Source organism: Aulostomus chinensis, chromosome 4, assembly GCF_037954235.1.
Source record: "Aulostomus chinensis isolate RoL2024-O1b breed Wild chromosome 4, RoL_Achi_v1.0, whole genome shotgun sequence".
In the NCBI taxonomy this organism is placed as follows: domain Eukaryota; kingdom Metazoa; phylum Chordata; class Actinopteri; order Syngnathiformes; family Aulostomidae; genus Aulostomus; species Aulostomus chinensis.
The window spans coordinates 30,106,369-30,125,347 of NC_141323.1; the positions used below are offsets into that span (position 1 = coordinate 30,106,369).

The following is an 18,979-nucleotide window of genomic DNA, read 5'->3' on the forward strand; positions in this document are numbered from 1 at the left end:
TCAGTGTTGAACAATAAAGAATGTGTTTATTGGTGATAAAGCATTTCAAGCTTTAAGTAGGAGGAATTGCTTTCTTGATCACCCCTTGACTAAAAACACCTACAAAATAAAACACACCACTGCTGTGGGCACCCACCTCATGGGAGTCAGGCCCCTGGTGGTCATGGCCCCCAGGAGCCGTGGTGGGCGTCCCTGATTTTCATTTCTAAAAGGTGGCAACCTGACAGCAAACAAACCCATCCTCTGAACCAGGAGTCTCAGTTGAGGCTGCATCTGAAACCAAAGACTGTGTATGAATAACTGTCAACCCACATTCTTTGTCTGGACTAAAAGTTAATTAGTTAACAGTTGGCTAAGCTACCTGTGGTCAACTACTGATTTAAAAAAGGTCCAGAGGCCCACAACAAAATTTTCAAATCATCCAGTCATGTGACTGAAGTCATCCAGTCACGTGACTAAAGCCATCCAGTCACGTGACTGAAGCCATCCATTCATGTGACTGAAGTCATCCATTCATGTGACTGAAGTCATCCATTCATGTCAGTGATGTCACTTGGCAGGACTGTCATTGCCGTCACATTCTAGAAAAGAACCCAGACTCCACATGTGGCTCCCATGATAACTGATGGACCTCTGGTTGGAGGCTGGACGATGATGTTCTGACTTGAAGGAAAACTCCTTGTCCAAATTCCATTGTGTTCAAATTTAAAGTCCCACAATAAGAAGTAGCTGAATCTGACAGGTGAAGGTTTGGAACTACAAGATGGTTGATGTTTTCTTGACTTGATGCTCTGACTGTCAGGGTAGATGACAGCTTCTTTCTGCTGCTGCATCTGAGTGGCTATGATTGGAGGTTTTACCTCCCAAGTTTGTCTGGTTCCAGGGGAAATTTGAAAATTCCAGTCCCCAACCTTGGCTGTTCTGAAACTCTTCTCCTGAATCACTCCTGAGCTGCAGCAAGAAAAAATACCAGTGCCCAACCAGATCAACTTCATGGCTGCTAACAGCCTCAGACACTTGATTTCCATCAATCTGGAGCCAAGAAGGCCCTCACCTGTGGTTCTCCTCCAGGAGGGTCCAGGTTCTGCCATTGTGGCTCCTTGTGCCACTGCCAGAGAGTCTCAGCTGCACACTGCAACATTTCAAGAGGAGATTTACATTCCTTCAAATGTCCTGACATCTTCTTCCAATGGTTCTGTTCCATATTTATATTTTAAAATCAATCACACAATGAAAGCTGCCACAGCTGGTTTAACAGAGAGAACACACTAAGAGATTTGAAACCAGTAAAATATGCTTTTCTGTGTGCAAACTAGTGAGGGGCATGGAAGGATATTTTACCACCAATACAGAACCCAAACTTTAGTCATGTGATGAGATGGCGACTGTGAAGAGTGATTATGAAGTTAATGGACAAAATGTGAATTGAAAGAAAATACATTAAAAAATACTAAATAAACAAATAAATAAAAGAAGGAGCACAAATGACATTTTTCTGCACAAATTTACTGGTATTAGACTGCATTTTTGGTTCATGAGTAGATGAAAGAGTATCACATATATATTATATACATGTGATACATGCACGTGGCTTTGGACGAAAGCTGAAAGAAATTGTAGAATTATTTAAATGTACCAAGTGGACTGTTTCAGGTTTCTTGAAGATGCTTCAGCTCTCATCCAAGAGGCGTCTTCAGTTTTCTTCACTGATGGGAGGATTTATAGCTCTGTGGGGGCGGGACCTTCTACAGAGGTGATTGACACATGTGAGCTCTGGGTGTCTGAGTTGTTTTGGTCAGGTTGTGAAAGGGAAGTTGACTCAACTGGTATCTGTGTCAGTTAAAAGCCTCACAGTAATTCCATAATGTTGGAGTAGAAACCAGAGTCGCTCACAATGAGGATGGGATTCAAACCCACGCGTGCAGAGCACAATGGATTAGCAGTCCATCGCCTTAACCACTCGGCCACCTTGTCTGCTGACAGCAACCCTGAGCTTTTAAACACCTGAACTCTTTGGAGCCTATTTGTCAGAAATGGACCCAGCAGGAGCCACTGAACACAACTCTGACATAATCAGGCTTCTTCCCAGCAGCATCGTGCTACAGAAGGCAGAATACAGACCATCGACACATCATCAGAGTGAACACCAGCTGATGTTTACAAGTTTAATTCACCTTTTACTACAAAATGACATCCAAGCTCAGATTCTCTTGTCCTGATTGAACAAGTAAATGTTTAAGAAGATGAGAGTACCAGACTTTTTCATCCAAGGAAACAAGCATCCTATCACTGTCCTATGCAGAGTTTCTTTAAAAAAAAAAAGTGAGACAACCTCAAGATTTTCTGTTTCCTCTTGTTGGATTTTGCCACAGAGAATCAGAGACAATCAAAAGCTTGTTGGACTTTAACGTTGGAGGACTGAACAAGTCATGACATCATCAGTTTTACCTTCACAGGTGCTTCATTTACTTTACTTTCAATTTTACAGAGGTAGAACCTGAAATCAAAGCTGTCCATCAAAAGAAGTGAAAGCTTCCCAGGCTGTGATGTTCTTGTCTACAAACTGTCTTGTATGGAGCTTCAATCTTTAATAAAAAGAATAAAAAGAAGATAACACTTGTTGTGATTTGGCGCTTTAAAAATAAAACTTACGACTTACATGGAAACTGTCTGGGGGGGGGGTGGAGCCTCCATCAGGTATGTGTTTGATGTCTGAATTCTTTCTCTGATGTCTGAATTCTGTCTTTGATCTCTGGGTTCTGAGCATTGATCTCCTGCTTCAGTCTTTGATCTCTGACTGATCCTAAACTAATCAAAGGATCACATCAGCATATTGGTCCAGTCTACAGATGGTGATTTTACCTATTTGAAGCCTTATTTTGTGTTTGATGGACATTTTTAAAATCATTAATGACTTTTTGACTGAACATCCTGGACACTGTGGTGCCGGATGAGGAGACAACTTGGGTACAAAGTTGAAGAGGAGGGTTTTTGGAGAGGGGATATTTTTGCAGTGTTCCAAGTCAATAATAACTGTGGCAAATATCATCATTTTTCAAAATGTCCTCACGAAGATGGTTTGAAATTCTGTCTCTCCCTCATCCTCAGCTGCTGCAGCACTTTAAAGAAAACCTTTGACTCGTGGATCTAAAAAGATCAGATGTTGTCTCCTCCAGAACATCAACACTTTAACGTTGTTGGCAGGACTCCAACCTGAGCAGGGAGACCCCAATGGATTTCTAGTCCATCGCCTTCACCACTCGGACACAACAACCACATTCACACACACATTTGTAAAAGATTCACATTGACACAACTCTTTAAAATTGTGTCACAAGCCCATTTGTGTGAGGTCCTATTTTCTCTTTTTCCGCATTCCTTTGTTTCCAGGTCTCTAATAAGTGCAGAATTACAAAGACAAGCAAGCTGGATCCATCCTGGGCAGGTGATAGGAGCCATTGACCACTGGCCAGAGACCCTGGCACAGACTTTGGGGAGTGGTGAGAGAGAGCATTTCTACAATTATATTATACATTTATAGAATTCTACAATCCTACAATTTCATTGAGCAGACGCTTTTGTCCAAAGCCACTTGCATATTTTTTCGGTGAGTTTGGCTCCTGAGCTCAAGACAGTTGTGACTCATAAAGGACAGCTTCAAATGCAGCTGTGAAGCCTCATTGTCAGCTGGGAGGAACGACAGGTGTCTCCCTCTAGTGGCTCCTCACAGCAACACGAGCCTCATTTCATTCACATGCATCCACCACCTCACGACCAAAGGCCAGTTGGGCCTCCACAGACAGGTGAGTTTCAAGTGTTGGACAAAGGTCTTTAAGATGTTCTTATTAATTCTATAACATCTGAGATTAAAATCTATGGAATTACAACCAACAAGCAGTCAAACACCTGATCAGATGCTCCTTCATGAGGCTGAGAAGAATCAATCTAAACTGGGATGAAGAAAATTAATTGAGAAGAGAAACCTACTGATTGGATGACATGGACCCACCTGATCCATGTCAGCCTTGTTGGAGCAGAAAGAGGTGGATCAGAGGAATCAGTGGATCAAGACTCAGGTGTCAGATGAAGAATCTCTTTATTCACAATTGAGTCAGAGAAATCTTCCAACGTGAACGTGACAGACCATTTTATACCAAAGACAGGCTGTGTGTGTGTGTGTGTGTGTGTGTGTGTGCGTGTGTCCCTACTGACTGGAAACTGAATAATAACCAGACTTATTTTTGTTATTGACCAAGTCTGGGTGACTCACTAAATTCATAACTGAAGTGATTATTTAATTAATAAACAAGACATTTGTCCAAAAGTCATGATCAAATTCATGTAAAATCTGAGCAACGAGGGTTTGAAAATGTTCAAATGAGCCAAAACAATGTCCTGGGATCCAACCAGGGACCTTTAGATCCACACCAATCTTCCCTGACCTCATAGAAACTGGAACATTTCAACAAATAAATTCAAATTCAACTCAGCAGCAACTCTAGAACAGTCAGAGCACTTGCTAATTCCCCTGTTAGCTCCAGATCAGACAATGCAGGCTCACCTTCACACTTGGTTGTACGACCGTCACCAGTTGAAGCTTCTCTGGTTCAACAAACTCTGGGGACTCAAGACACAAATCAGCACCGGTGCAGGTCCAGATCCAGATGTTAGCTGATGGGGACAATGGCTTAAGGGAGCTCCAGGTAGCTGGTTTGAACTGGTCCCTCATCTCTGTGAGTAGAAACCATCTGAGGTGGAGGGTGAAGATCTGCTTTGACCTCCTGATCTCCCAGTAAAGCCAGTATAGATGTTGAGCTTGGAGGAGTTGATGGCCTCCTTCATCTTCTTGTTGGAGATGTTTGCTAAACTCAGCACCACCACAGATCAGAGGAAAGTCCACTTGTCAGCTGGACACTGGAGTTTCTAGTGACCTGCAGGATCTTAGTTGTGGTGGCAGCAGGCCTGTTCTAAGAGCTTTGCTCACATTCATGATCAGGCTTCATAATGGTTCTGGACCACTGTGTGATAGGAGCTGATCCTGGAGCAGCAGAAGACAAATATAGAGAAGAAAAGACAAAAGACAGAGAGAAATGAGGGAGAGAATGACAAAAAGATGGGAACAAGATGAGGGTGAAAGACAAGCAGAGAGAAAGACAGGGGGACAGGGGGATGGAAGACAGACACACAACCAACAACAGCAACAGCAGCAATAATAGTTTTGATATTGTCCTGTTATTGATGTTTTCATGTGAAAGTGGCATATTTAAGATAAAAGACACTGTTAGAACAGAAAGATCCATAAAACCCACCAACCAGAGGTGTGTCTGGTACAGATGTGGAATTATTGGCTCACACAATGTTGAGGCAACTGGGAAGAAGACAAACAAAAGAGGCTTGTTTGATTCAGACATTCATCAAAAATGGTCCTGTAGAACTGTTCAATGTGTCATGACTTCAGAAGCTCAAATCCTCTCTAAGTTCTAGTGAGAGTGGAAGAGATTATAAAATGAGAGAAGCAGGGCCCTCCCTCAGAGCTGAAATAGCTCAGTTGGGAGAGCGTTAGACTGAAGATCTAAAGGTCCCTGGTCCGATCCCAGGTTTCAGCAGAGGAACAGCATTGACTTTACTTTCCAGTGGAGGAACTGCAGACATGAAGGAAACGAACATCTTGTCCTGTGCATTCTTATGACATTCAAGACATTTTTGGAGCCTCTTGTTGGATTTTGCCACAGAGAATCAGAACCAATCAAAAGCATGGTGGACTTGAACATGGAGGATTGAACAAGTCAAGAAAGCAGCAGTTTGACCTTCACAGGTGTTTCTTTTCCTGTCTAAATGCTGAAGGAAGAGCCTGAGTAGCTCAGACGGTAGAGCATCAGACTTTTAATCTGAGGGTCCAGGGTTAAAGTCCCTGTTCAGGTGCTATGCTGGTGTTCCAGTGTTTAACAACATGGTACTGGATGAAGTTCATTGTTGAACAAACTGTTATCATCAGAAGTAGAAGTGTTCTCGTCTTGCCACTGTGAGACTGTAGCTGCAGGTCAAATGTGAGATAAAAGTGACTAATAATAATTTCATGTGGCATGCAATTAACGAAAGACCACAAATGACACTGGTCAAGTTAATTTTATTTATATTGCACCAAATCACAACAAAACTTATCTCATGACACTTTACAGGTAGAGCAGGTCCAGTACCAAACTGCTTCAATGAATCTACACCCAACAATTCTCCATCAGCAAGCACATCCTGCAAAAGCGGCGACAAAAACCTTCCTTTTAACAGGCAGGAACATCGAGCAGATCCAGGCTCAATGGGGACGGCCTTCTGCTTTGACCGATTGGGGGGAAAGAGAACAGGAACAAAACAGATAATGGAGGAAGACGGATATGTAGAAGGAAAGAGAGGGACAGAGATAAAGAGAGAGAGAGACTGATGGAAAGACGGTGATGTGAGTAGGTGGAGCTACGGGTGGCAGCTTGAGCCTCTTCAGCTCTGCAGCCTCCTCCAGCAGCACCCAGATCTGGAATGAGAGGAGCCAAAAAGGCTCCAGATAAGGAGACAAGTTAGTAATACCTATGAGTATAATTAATGTATGACACATATAGGAGGAGAGAGAGGAGTAGAGAGAAGCCCAGTACACTGCATCTGCCATCTTTCTACTTCAAATTAAATAGGTGTCCTGTCAATAAAAGAAAAGAAAGTTGATGTCATCGAGAGAAAAGTACTGCATCTGCCATCTGTCTACTTCAAATTAACCACTGCATGAAATTCCATTCCAAAGCTGCAGAGGGCGCTTCAAGAAAAGGTGTGTGAGGGAAGCTCGCTCATGCTGGTCCCCAAAGACTCAAAGCGGCCCTTTCCTCACAATGAAACAAAAAAGCTTACAGCACCTGGTATTCCCAGGTGGTCTTCCATCCAAGTACTAACCAGGCCCGACCCTGCTAAGCTTCCGAGATCAGACGAGATCGGGCGTGTTCAGAGTGGTATGGCCGTAAGCCCTTGACTCTCAGACACATGGGCTCTATATCCATTTCACTCACTTTACAACCTCAAAAAAAATGTGATGTGCAACAGCCTCACGGCCTTTTTACACACCAAATAGTTGTCCTGTCAATACAAAGAAAAGAATGTTGATGTCATCTCGAGAAAAGTACTGCATCTGCAATCTGTCTACTTAAAATTACACACTGCATGACATTCCATTCGAAAGCTGTGGAGGGCGCTTCAAGAAAAGGTGTGTGAGGGAAGCTCGCTCATGCTGGTCCCCAAACACTCAAAGCTGCCCTTTCCTCACAATGAAACAAAAAAGCTTACAGCACCTGGTATTCCCAGGCAATCTTCCATCCAAGTACTAACCAGGACCGACCCTGCTTAGCTTCCGCGATCAGACGAGATCGGGCGTGTTCAGAGTGGTATGGCCGTAAGCCCTTGACTCTTACACACATGGGCTCTATATCCATTTCACTCACTTTACAACCTCAGAAAAAAAGTGAAGCGCAAAAGCCTCAGGGTCTTTTCACACGCCAAATAGGTGTCCTGTCAATAAAAGAAAAGAATGTTGATGTCATCTAGAGAAAAGTACTGCATCTGCCATCTGTCTTCTTCAAATTAACCACTGCATGACATTCCATTCCAAAGCTGTGGAGGGCGCTTCAAGAAAAGGTGTGTGAGGGAAGCTCGCTCATGCTGGTCCCCAAACACTCAAAGCTGCCCTTTCCTCACAATGAAACAAAAAAGCTTACAGCACCTGGTATTCCCAGGCGGTCTCCCATCCAAGTACTAACCAGGCCCGACCCTGCTTAGCTTCCGAGATCAGACGAGATCGGGCGTGTTTTTTTTTTTTTTGTCTTTTATTATCAAAAATACATCATACATTTTTACCAACTGTACATTCTTATTTACATGACAAAATTTAACAATTACATAAAAAATAAATTCCTTCAGGAAAGAAATCTTACCAAAAAAAACCCCCACCCTTGATACACCTCGAACTTGATGAAAACACCATCAGAGTTTTTTTTGTTTTTTTTTTGTTTTTTGTTTTTTTTTTAAAATTAAGTTAAATTTAGACAAATAAACCAACACTATGTGCCTACAGCCACTGGAGCAATGCAGGTCATTCCAAAAAAAATAAATAAAAATTAAAGAGAGACAAAAAAAACTCATGGGACTAAAAAGAACAAATTCCTGTCGTGAAGTGTCACACACACAAATTTTTTTTTTTAATGAAATTTTATCAAAATGAAATGTTAAACACACCAAAAACATAAACCACCCAATTTGCTCACCCCTTTATTAAATTTGAAAAATACTTTGCTTTATAAAAAAAAAGAGACTACTTAGCTGGGAATTTGAAGAGAAAACATACCATTGTCAATCTTGTTTATTTCAATTTTGCCATTTGCTAATTTGAAAAATGTGTTTTTCCTGCAGAAAGTGTTTTCAAAAATATCCTTGTCCATGTCATGTAAGATTTGTAGGTGCGTCAAGAGTGTTGTGTAAAAAACCCCAAATATGTTTATTTTCTTCTTTTCATAGAGAGCGTAGTTTCTAGTTGTCCATATTGATTTTTTTACAAAAGTGAGTATGGTATTTATGAGAGTCCTGTTCTGATCCTTTTGTTTCAGTGTTGTACCAAAGAGAAGAGTCCATGTCCATAGTGTTTCATCTGTCAAACTGAAATTGCAGTGCTCTTGCAGTAGCATCCTTATGAAATTCCTGAATTTATCCGATTCCTTGCAGTTGATGAATAGATGCTCCTGGTCTTCCGGTTCTTTATTGCAGATTTGGCATGTCCTACTGTAGTTTTCCTTATTAATCTGGTGTAATTTGATTCCTGTGAAAATTCTCCTGTGTCTGATATTGAATTCTAGCTTGAAAGTATTGCTGTCCATGTAAGGTATGTTAAGGTTTTGCCAGATTTTTCCTATCGGTATTCCCTTGAATAATTGTGCCCAGTGTTTTTCTGCTTTTGGAGTGCGTTTAATTGAGTTAATCCCTATGGTGTACCAGTCCTTTGTTTTCACCTGTGACAGCTCTTTCCCTGTGTACTGTGTGACAAGCTCAAGCGGTGGGAGTTCGGGGTCTGCTCTCGATTTGTCCGTGATGATTAAGTTTCTCCACAGTGAGGTTATGTTTCTGTTGATTTTGTTACCTAGTCCATTTAGGTAATCCTTTCTGCACGGTGTCCCTGTTTTTTTGAGTTGGGTTGTGACTTTCCTGAGACTGAACAGACCCCTTTCCCCCACCACTTGACCGACCCTTGTTATATTATGTTGCTGAAGTGCCCTGCATTTAAGTGTCCTACCATTGTGTGTGAAAAAGGTGCTTTCGAGAAAAGGTAACTGCAGCACATGACTTTTCTGACTGCACTTAGGCCTGAGGTGGGGCAGGAATTTGCCCCATGCCTCTAGCACCTCCTGGTAGAACATCGGTAGCGAGCCATGGCTTTTCCCAGGAAGGAGGTGATAAAGAGGGAGTTTCTCCCCCTCCCCGTACTCAGCCAGGTAGCCCGCCATTGTGTCCTCCCAGGGGTACTGCCTGTTCGAATCGAGAAAATTTCTAACTAATTTGGCCCTGAGTGCATCTTTTTTTGCACTGATGTCAATTAGTCCTAATCCCCCCTCCCTTTTATTAGCAATTATCACCCGATGAGCGATCGAATTTCCCTTTCCCCTCCAAAGGAAGGAGGAGATCGCTTCATTGAGCGAATTTAGTGCCCACTGCGGTAGCTCACAGGCCCCCAAAACATGATTAATTTTTGACAGTATTAAGGCATTGATGACAATTACCTTTCCTCTCAGGCTTAAACCCCTACTTCTCCATAAATTAAGTGTATTTTCTACCTTTTTTACAAGTTCTCTCCACCCTAAGTCCCTGGCTTCCCCTTCATTTTTACCAATGTATACACCCAGTATTTTCCTGTATTCTTTAGTGCTAAAACCCCAATTATTTTTTAAACTATTTTTACCGAATTCCATCATTTCTGACTTATTTCTGTTAACCTTAGCTCCTGATGCTTTTTCATATCTTTCTAGATGTTTTATAATATAATTTAAATTTTCTTCATTTTTAAACATTATATTGATATCATCCGCAAATTGTGCTATTTTAACGACTTTGTCTCTATAAGTTTTTATACCTATAATATTCTTATCATTCATTATACTTAAAGCTAGTGGCTCAGCAACAATACTGTATAAAAGAGCCGAAAGCGGGCATCCTTGCCTTACCGATCTTTTTAATTTGATCTTTTCTGTTAGTTGTCCATTTATCTTTATTTGACTGTATGCGTTATCATATAATAATTTAATCCATCTAATAAAGCCTTCACCGTATCCAAATCTTTTTAAAGTTTTATATAAGAAAAGATGTTCTACTCTGTCGAATGCTTTCTCCAAATCAATTCCGAGCAGATACCCCCCCTGTGCTGCCATTGTCCTGACGGTATCCTTTATTGTAAGGATCGTATCTATGATGTCTCTATCTGGTATGCCGTATGCCTGTGTATTACCAATAATGGTTCCTATTGTAAGTTTAAGCCTGTTTGCCAGTGTTTTGGTCAGTATCTTGTAATCTGTATTGAGTAAACTTATTGGTCTATAGTTTGTTATATCCTGTTTTGAACCTTTATTTTTGTAGATAAGTGAAATTATTCCTGCAGTGAATGTATTGGATGTTCTCTGTTCCCGTTCCATTGAGTGGTACAATGACAGCAACAGGGGAGCTATCTGCTCTTTGAAACAAATATAAAATTCTGCTGTTAAACCATCTACCCCTGGACTTTTGTTTTTATTTAAGCTATCTATTGCCGTCTTTATCTCATTAATAGTAATTTGTGCATCAGACCATTCCTTATCCTCCACTGAAATACTAGTTTGGATATTTGATAACAACTTGTCTACCTCTTCGCTATTGCTATATCCATTATCAAATAATTCTTTATAAAACTCTGTAGTTACTCTTAGTATATTTTCTTGATCGTCATATTCTTTTCCAGTTATATCGTTGATTTTTTCTATTATAGTTTTGTTTTGTTTTTGCTTTTCGAGCCCCAAAAAATATGCGGTGCATTTTTCTCCTTCTACTGAATTTTTAACTCTGCTTCTTATCATTGCACCTCTGCATTTTATTTTTTCTATGTTTCCTAGTTTTGCTTTATATAATTCATAGTTTTCTGTGTTTCTGTTAGGTTCTTTATCAAATAATGCTATTTCATGATTGATTAATTTTCTTAGTCGATTTTCTTCCAGCTCCTCTCTCCACTTTTTCTCTTTACTATAATTTATACTACTTCTTTTAATTCTTTGCTTTAGAATTTCCCACTTTTCTATAAAATTATTTTCTATTTTCATTTCAATTTTTGCATAATCAAGCAGTTTTGTGATTTTTTTAACGTAAGTTGAATCTGCCAGGAGGCTGGAGTTGAGGCACCAGGTACCTCCCCCCCGAAACCTCCTGCAGCACCCAAGTAACACTCAATTGTTGCGTGATCACTCCATGCGTTATAATTATATTGTATTTTATTGATCTGTTTTGTTGCTTCAGGGGCCGCTAGACATAAATCTATTCTGGCTTGTTTCATTTTTCCCTGCACAACCTGTCTTCTGGAGTACTCTTTCTTGAATGGGTTGTGAATTCTCCATACATCTGTCAAATTGTGAATATTCATTAAATTATATAGCTCAGTTCTGCTTGTGTCATTCTTGTATACATTGTTAATTGATATATCATCCTTAGTTAATGCGATATTGAAATCTCCTATTATTATGGTTCTATGATCTATCCATCTGCTTATACTATTTAGAAACATTTTCCTTTCCTTTTCACAGTTACTGGCATATATGTTAACAATTCTGTATGTTCTATTGTTTATGCAAACATCTATAATAAGTATTCTACCTTTCTTGTCATGATATATTAACTTGCTATTGGTACTTATAGTCTTTTTTACTAAAATAGCTACGCCACAAGATTTACTTGTGCCGTTGCTAAAAAAGACATCTCCTTCCCACATTTTGCTTGCTGCCGCCACGCTATCCCCTTCCCACCTTGTCTCCTGTAAGCAGAGAATGTCACACTTGCTTTTAAGTAAAATGGCGGTCATCCTGCCATAAGTGCGGAGTCCATTGACATTAAGGGAGTGCAGCAGAAACATGGTCAGACCAAAAAAAACCTTTAAACAGCCAATTTTCCCTCAAGATTTTTTACCTCTCCCACCTTCTTTCTTCTGTTTTTTCTTCATCGCAGCATCTTTTATTGAGGTGTGCTTTTTCCGAATATTTTTGATTGTGGCAAAGTCCATTTCCGAGTCACTGTTTGATCTACTCTGAGGAGGGAAGGTGGAGGGCACATTTAAGGTAGGTACCCTGGTGGATGTGGCTGCCGCCGGCTGCAATTCTCTTGGGGTATCCCCCACCTCCATTGATTCCAGGAGTTGAGAAGGCTCCGGCTCCTTTTCGGACCCGTTTCCTCCTCCATCCTTTCCTCTCTGCTGTGGGCCTGAGTCAGTGCTCATGTCATTCAGACTTGAACCAAGCCTTGTGCCTGGGCTCTGCACCACTTTAGGAGGGCTCTGGGTTCTCTGAGGGGCGTAACCCTCACCAGCAGCCTGCTTGGCGGCGCCACTACCCACCTCGTCATCTTCCTCCTCATCCTCCGTTCCTCCCTCACTTAAACCTTCCATCTCACTGTACAGCTCCTCAGATCCAGATTCCACCACAATATCCTCATCACTATAATTACAATTACATTCATCAATTTTGTTCCAACACACCTCACATTTCTGTATCTTATTAGGTTTCCTGTTGCACTCCCTTGCATAATGCCCCTGGACACCACACTTATGGCAGGAGAACTCAGGACAGTCCCTTAGGATGTGCCCCGGCTGGAGGCACATCCTACACACCCTAGCCTGCCTATCATGTATGACCCTGAAATATTCCGGTCCTATTGCTGTGTCAAACCGTGCTGAATAAGGCAGAGATTGGACCTTGTCTGTAAATTTTACTTTGAGAAACCGCGTCCCATCAGCAATTTGCGTACCCGGCCACATCCTCCTCCTCATAGTTGATGCAGCTGAGACTCCCCACCCTTCTAGCTTTTGTAAAATTTCCTCATCTCTGATGTAAGCTGGTAAGCTTAAAAAAGAAACCATGAGTTCATCATTACACATATCTTTGACATGCACTGTGTTGTCCCCAATTTTGAAACCATCTAGGATTCTCTCTTTCCCTTTGATGTGTGACATGGTAATTTCATATTTCTGCGGCCCTGTCGCCCTACAGGCTATTAAACCTCCACACAGTGCTCTTATGCATCTCATTAATTCGAGAACTGGGACTTCATCCTGCCCAGTTACCTCGACACTGACCGTCAGTTCTCTGTCATACTTGTGGTCGCCACCCGCAGATTTCGCCGCTCCATGTCGCTGCTGCAGCTGCCTTTCCCCACCAGACGCCGCGTCTCTTTCCGCCACCAATTCTCTCTCACTCTCCGTCGCCTCTCCAGTAGCTCCTCGCTGCCCAGGTCTTCTCGGAACCACGTCTTCAGCTCTGTTCTTCAGGCCACCAGCTCTCGTTGCCTGTGGACCGGCTCCAGCGCTCCTTCCACACATCTCCTCTGAATCAGCCACTGCTCGCCGTCTTTCCCCCGCTGTCGCTGCGGAAGCCGCTCTCGCATTTCCCTCCGGCAGTTTTCCTTCCGACTTCTTCATGTTTCGTTTCTGATTGTTTCTTTTAACAAGCAACCATTTTTCATTTTCTTCACCTGTTTGTGCGTTTATGTCAAGTCCGTTTTCCATGCTCGTAATCTGAAATCCGTTTGCAGAGTTCAAATCCATTTGGTCCGTCCGAAAGTTTTCCATTAGGAAAAAAAAAACTCAAATTGACCTCCCCCGATCAGTATAAAAACTGTCGGGGGGAAAAAATGTTCACTCTAAAAACGAACCAAAAATGCACGGAAAATAAGGAAGAACAATGAAAAAGGCTGAAAAAAACGAAAGAAATGGGAAAAGCGGAGTCCGCGACCTCCGTGTGTCGTGCTGTCAGCGTACCGTCTGATTGGCACATGCGTGTTCAGAGTGGTATGGCCGTAAGCTCTTGACTCTCACACACATGGGCTCTATATCCATTTCACACACTTTACAACCTCAGAAAAAAAGTGATGCGCAACAGCCTCAGGGTCTTTTCACACGCCAAATCGGTGTCCTGTCAATAAAAGAAAAGAATGTTGATGTCATCGAGAGAAAAGTACTGCATCTGCCATCTGTCTTCTTCAAATTAACCACTGCATGAAATTCCATTCCAAAGCTGCAGAGGGCCCTTCAAGAAAAGGTGTGTGAGGGAAGCTCGCTCATGCTGGTCCCCAAAGTCTCAAAGCGGCCCTTTCCTCACAATGAAACAAAAAAGCTTACAGCACCTGGTATTCCCAGGCAGTCTTCCATCCAAGTACTAACCAGGCCCGACCCTGCTTAGCTTCCGAGATCAGACGAGATCGGGCGTGTTCAGAGTAGTATGGCCATAAGCCTTTGACTCTGACACACATGGGCTCTATATCCATTTCACACAATTTACAACCTCAGAAAAAAAGTGATGCGCAACAGCCTCAGGGTCTTTTCACACGCCAAATCGGTGTCCTGTCAATAAAAGAAAAGAATGTTGATGTCATCGAGAGAAAAGTACTGCATCTGCCATCTGTCTTCTTCAAATTAACCACTGCATGAAATTCCATTCCAAAGCTGCAGAGGGCCCTTCAAGAAAAGGTGTGTGAGGGAAGCTCGCTCATGCTGGTCCCCAAAGTCTCAAAGCGGCCCTTTCCTCACAATGAAACAAAAAAGCTTACAGCACCTGGTATTCCCAGGCGGTCTTCCATCCAAGTACTAACCAGGCCCGACCCTGCTAAGCTTCCGAGATCAGACGAGATCGGGCGTGTTCAGAGTGGTATGGCCGTAAGCCCTTGACTCTCACACACATGGGCTCTATATCCATTTCACTCACTTTACAACCTCAAAAAAAATGTGATGTGCAACAGCCTCACGGCCTTTTTACACACCAAATAGTTGTCCTGTCAATACAACGAAAAGAATGTTGATGTCATCTAGAGAAAAGTACTGCATCTGCAATCTGTCTACTTCAAATTACACACTGCATGACATTCCATTCGAAAGCTGTGGAGGGCGCTTCAAGAAAAGGTGTGTGAGGGAAGTTCGCTCATGCTGGACCCCAAACACTCAAAGCTGCCCTTTCCTCACAATGAAACAAAAAAGCTTACAGCACCTGGTATTCCCAGGCGGTCTCCCATCCAAGTACTAACCAGGCCCGACCCTGCTTAGCTTCCGAGATCAGACGAGATCGGGCGTGTTCAGAGTGGTATGGCCGTAAGCCCTTGACTCTCACACACATGGGCTCTATATCCATTTCACTCACTTTACAACCTCAGAAAAAAAGTGAAGCGCAAAAGCCTCAGGGTCTTTTCACACGCCAAATCGGTGTCCTGTCAATAAAAGAAAAGAATGTTGATGTCATCAAGAGAAAAGTACTGCATCTGCCATCTGTCTACTTCAAATTAACCACTGCATGACATTCCATTCCAAAGCTGTGGAGGGCGCTTCAAGAAAAGGTGTGTGAGGGAAGCTCGCTCATGCTGGTCCCCAAACACTCAAAGCTGCCCTTTCCTCACAAAGAAATAAAAAAGCTTACAGCACCTGGTATTCCCAGGCGGTCTCCCATCCAAGTACTAACCAGGCCCAACCCTGCTTAGCTTCCGAGATCAGACGAGATCGGGCGTGTTTTTTTTTTTTTTGTCTTTTATTATCAAAAATACATCATACATTTTTACCAACTGTACATTCTTATTTACATGACAAAATTTAACAATAACATAAAAAATAAATTCCTTCAGGAAAGAAATCTTACCAAAAAAAAACCCCCACCCTTGATACACCTCGAACTTGATGAAAACACCATCAGAGTTTTTTTTTTTTTTTTTTTTTTAATTAAGTTAAATTTAGACAAATAAACCAACACTATGTGCCTACAGCCACTGGAGCAATGCAGGTCATTCCAAAAAAAAATAAATAAAAATTAAAGAGAGACAAAAAAAAACTCATGGGACTAAAAAGAACAAATTCCTGTCGTGAAGTGTCACACACACAAATTTTTTTTTTTTTTTTTTAAATGAAATTTTATCAAAATGAAATGTTAAACACACCAAAAACATAAACCACCCAATTTGCTCACCCCTTTATTAAATTTGAAAAATACTTTGCTTTATAAAAAAAAAAGAGACTACTTAGCTGGGAATTTGAAGAGAAAACATACCATTGTCAATCTTGTTTATTTCAATTTTGCCATTTGCTATGTTGAAAAATGTGTTTTTCCTGCAGAAAGTGTTTTCAAAAATATCCTTGTCCATGTCATGTAAGATTTGTAGGTGCGTCAAGAGTGTTGTGTAAAAAACCCCAAATATGTTTATTTTCTTCTTTTCATAGAGAGCGTAGTTTCTAGTTGTCCATATTGATTTTTTTGCAAAAGTGAGTATGGTATTTATGAGAGTCCTGTTCTGATCCTTTTGTTTCAGTGTTGTACCAAAGAGAAAAGTCCATGTCCATAGTGTTTCATCTGTCAAACTGAAATTGCAGTGCTCTTGCAGTAGCATCCTTATGAAATTCCTGAATTTATCCGATTCCTTGCAGTTGATGAATAGATGCTCCTGGTCTTCCGGTTCTTTATTGCAGATTTGGCATGTCCTACTGTAGTTTTCCTTATTAATCTGGTGTAATTTGATTCCTGTGAAAATTCTCCTGTGTCTGATATTGAATTCTAGCTTGAAAGTATTGCTGTCCATGTAAGGTATGTTAAGGTTTTGCCAGATTTTTCCTATCGGTATTCCCTTGAATAATTGTGCCCAGTGTTTTTCTGCTTTTGGAGTGCGTTTAATTGAGTTAATCCCTATGGTGTACCAGTCCTTTGTTTTCACCTGTGACAGCTCTTTCCCTGTGTACTGTGTGACAAGCTCAAGCGGTGGGAGTTCGGGGTCTGCTCTCGATTTGTCCGTGATGATTAAGTTTCTCCACAGTGAGGTTATGTTTCTGTTGATTTTGTTACCTAGTCCATTTAGGTAATCCTTTCTGCACGGTGTCCCTGTTTTTTTGAGTTGGGTTGTGACTTTCCTGAGACTGAACAGACCCCTTTCCCCCACCACTTGACCGACCCTTGTTATATTATGTTGCTGAAGTGCCCTGCATTTAAGTGTCCTACCATTGTGTGTGAAAAAGGTGCTTTCGAGAAAAGGTAACTGCAGCACATGACTTTTCTGACTGCACTTAGGCCTGAGGTGGGGCAGGAATTTGCCCCATGCCTCTAGCACCTCCTGGTAGAACATCGGTAGCGAGCCATGGCTTTTCCCAGGAAGGAGGTGATAAAGAGGGAGTTTCTCCCCCTCCCCGTACTCAGCCAGGTAGCCCGCCATTGTGTCCTCCCAGGGGTACTGCCTGTTCGAATCGAGAAAATTTCTAACTAATTTGGCCCTGAGTGCATCTTTTTTTGCACTGATGTCAATTAGTCCTAATCCCCCCTCCCTTTTATTAGCAATTATCACCCGATGAGCGATCGAATTTCCCTTTCCCCTCCAAAGGAAGGAGGAGATCGCTTCATTGAGCGAATTTAGTGCCCACTGCGGTAGCTCACAGGCCCCCAAAACATGATTAATTTTTGACAGTATTAAGGCATTGATGACAATTACCTTTCCTCTCAGGCTTAAACCCCTACTTCTCCATAAATTAAGTGTATTTTCTACCTTTTTTACAAGTTCTCTCCACCCTAAGTCCCTGGCTTCCCCTTCATTTTTACCAATGTATACACCCAGTATTTTCCTGTATTCTTTAGTGCTAAAACCCCAATTATTTTTTAAACTATTTTTACCGAATTCCATCATTTCTGACTTATTTCTGTTAACCTTAGCTCCTGATGCTTTTTCATATCTTTCTAGATGTTTTATAATATAATTTAAATTTTCTTCATTTTTAAACATTATATTGATATCATCCGCAAATTGTGCTATTTTAACGACTTTGTCTCTATAAGTTTTTATACCTATAATATTCTTATCATTCATTATACTTAAAGCTAGTGGCTCAGCAACAATACTGTATAAAAGAGCCGAAAGCGGGCATCCTTGCCTTACCGATCTTTTTAATTTGATCTTTTCTGTTAGTTGTCCATTTATCTTTATTTGACTGTATGCGTTATCATATAATAATTTAATCCATCTAATAAAGCCTTCACCGTATCCAAATCTTTTTAAAGTTTTATATAAGAAAAGATGTTCTACTCTGTCGAATGCTTTCTCCAAATCAATTCCGAGCAGATACCCCCCCTGTGCTGCCATTGTCCTGACGGTATCCTTTATTGTAAGGATCGTATCTATGATGTCTCTATCTGGTATGCCGTATGCCTGTGTATTACCAATAATGGTTCCTATTGTAAGTTTAAGCCTGTTTGCCAGTGTTTTGGTCAGTATCTTGTAATCTGTATTGAGTAAACTTATTGGTCTATAGTTTGTTATATCCTGTTTTGAACCTTTATTTTTGTAGATAAGTGAAATTATTCCTGCAGTGAATGTATTGGATGTTCTCTGTTCCCGTTCCATTGAGTGGTACAATGACAGCAACAGGGGAGCTATCTGCTCTTTGAAACAAATATAAAATTCTGCTGTTAAACCATCTACCCCTGGACTTTTGTTTTTATTTAAGCTATCTATTGCCGTCTTTATCTCATTAATAGTAATTTGTGCATCAGACCATTCCTTATCCTCCACTGAAATACTAGTTTGGATATTTGATAACAACTTGTCTACCTCTTCGCTATTGCTATATCCATTATCAAATAATTCTTTATAAAACTCTGTAGTTACTCTTAGTATATTTTCTTGATCGTCATATTCTTTTCCAGTTATATCGTTGATTTTTTCTATTATA

At 41.2% G+C, this 18,979-nt stretch overlaps 5 non-coding genes and 1 pseudogene across 5 annotated transcripts; 1 reads left to right on the forward strand and 5 right to left on the reverse strand.

The window, feature by feature from the left end:
- Positions 1-5,533: 5,533 nt before the first annotated feature.
- trnaf-gaa (transfer RNA phenylalanine (anticodon GAA)) lies at positions 5,534-5,606 on the forward strand. The gene has a single exon. It is a non-coding gene; the product is annotated as a tRNA-Phe (tRNA).
- Positions 5,607-6,881: 1,275 nt separating this feature from the next.
- On the reverse strand, positions 6,882-7,000 carry LOC147266091 (5S ribosomal RNA). The gene has a single exon (XR_015113577.1). It is a non-coding gene; the product is annotated as a 5S ribosomal RNA (ribosomal RNA).
- Positions 7,001-7,310: 310 nt separating this feature from the next.
- On the reverse strand, positions 7,311-7,429 carry LOC147266092 (5S ribosomal RNA; annotated as a pseudogene).
- Positions 7,430-14,409: 6,980 nt separating this feature from the next.
- Positions 14,410-14,528, reverse strand: LOC147266093 (5S ribosomal RNA). Its single transcript, XR_015114521.1, has one exon. It is a non-coding gene; the product is annotated as a 5S ribosomal RNA (ribosomal RNA).
- Positions 14,529-14,837: 309 nt separating this feature from the next.
- Positions 14,838-14,956, reverse strand: LOC147266094 (5S ribosomal RNA). The gene has a single exon (XR_015114005.1). It is a non-coding gene; the product is annotated as a 5S ribosomal RNA (ribosomal RNA).
- Positions 14,957-15,266: 310 nt separating this feature from the next.
- On the reverse strand, positions 15,267-15,385 carry LOC147266095 (5S ribosomal RNA). Its single transcript, XR_015114236.1, has one exon. It is a non-coding gene; the product is annotated as a 5S ribosomal RNA (ribosomal RNA).
- Between the last annotated feature and the right edge of the window lie 3,594 nt (positions 15,386-18,979).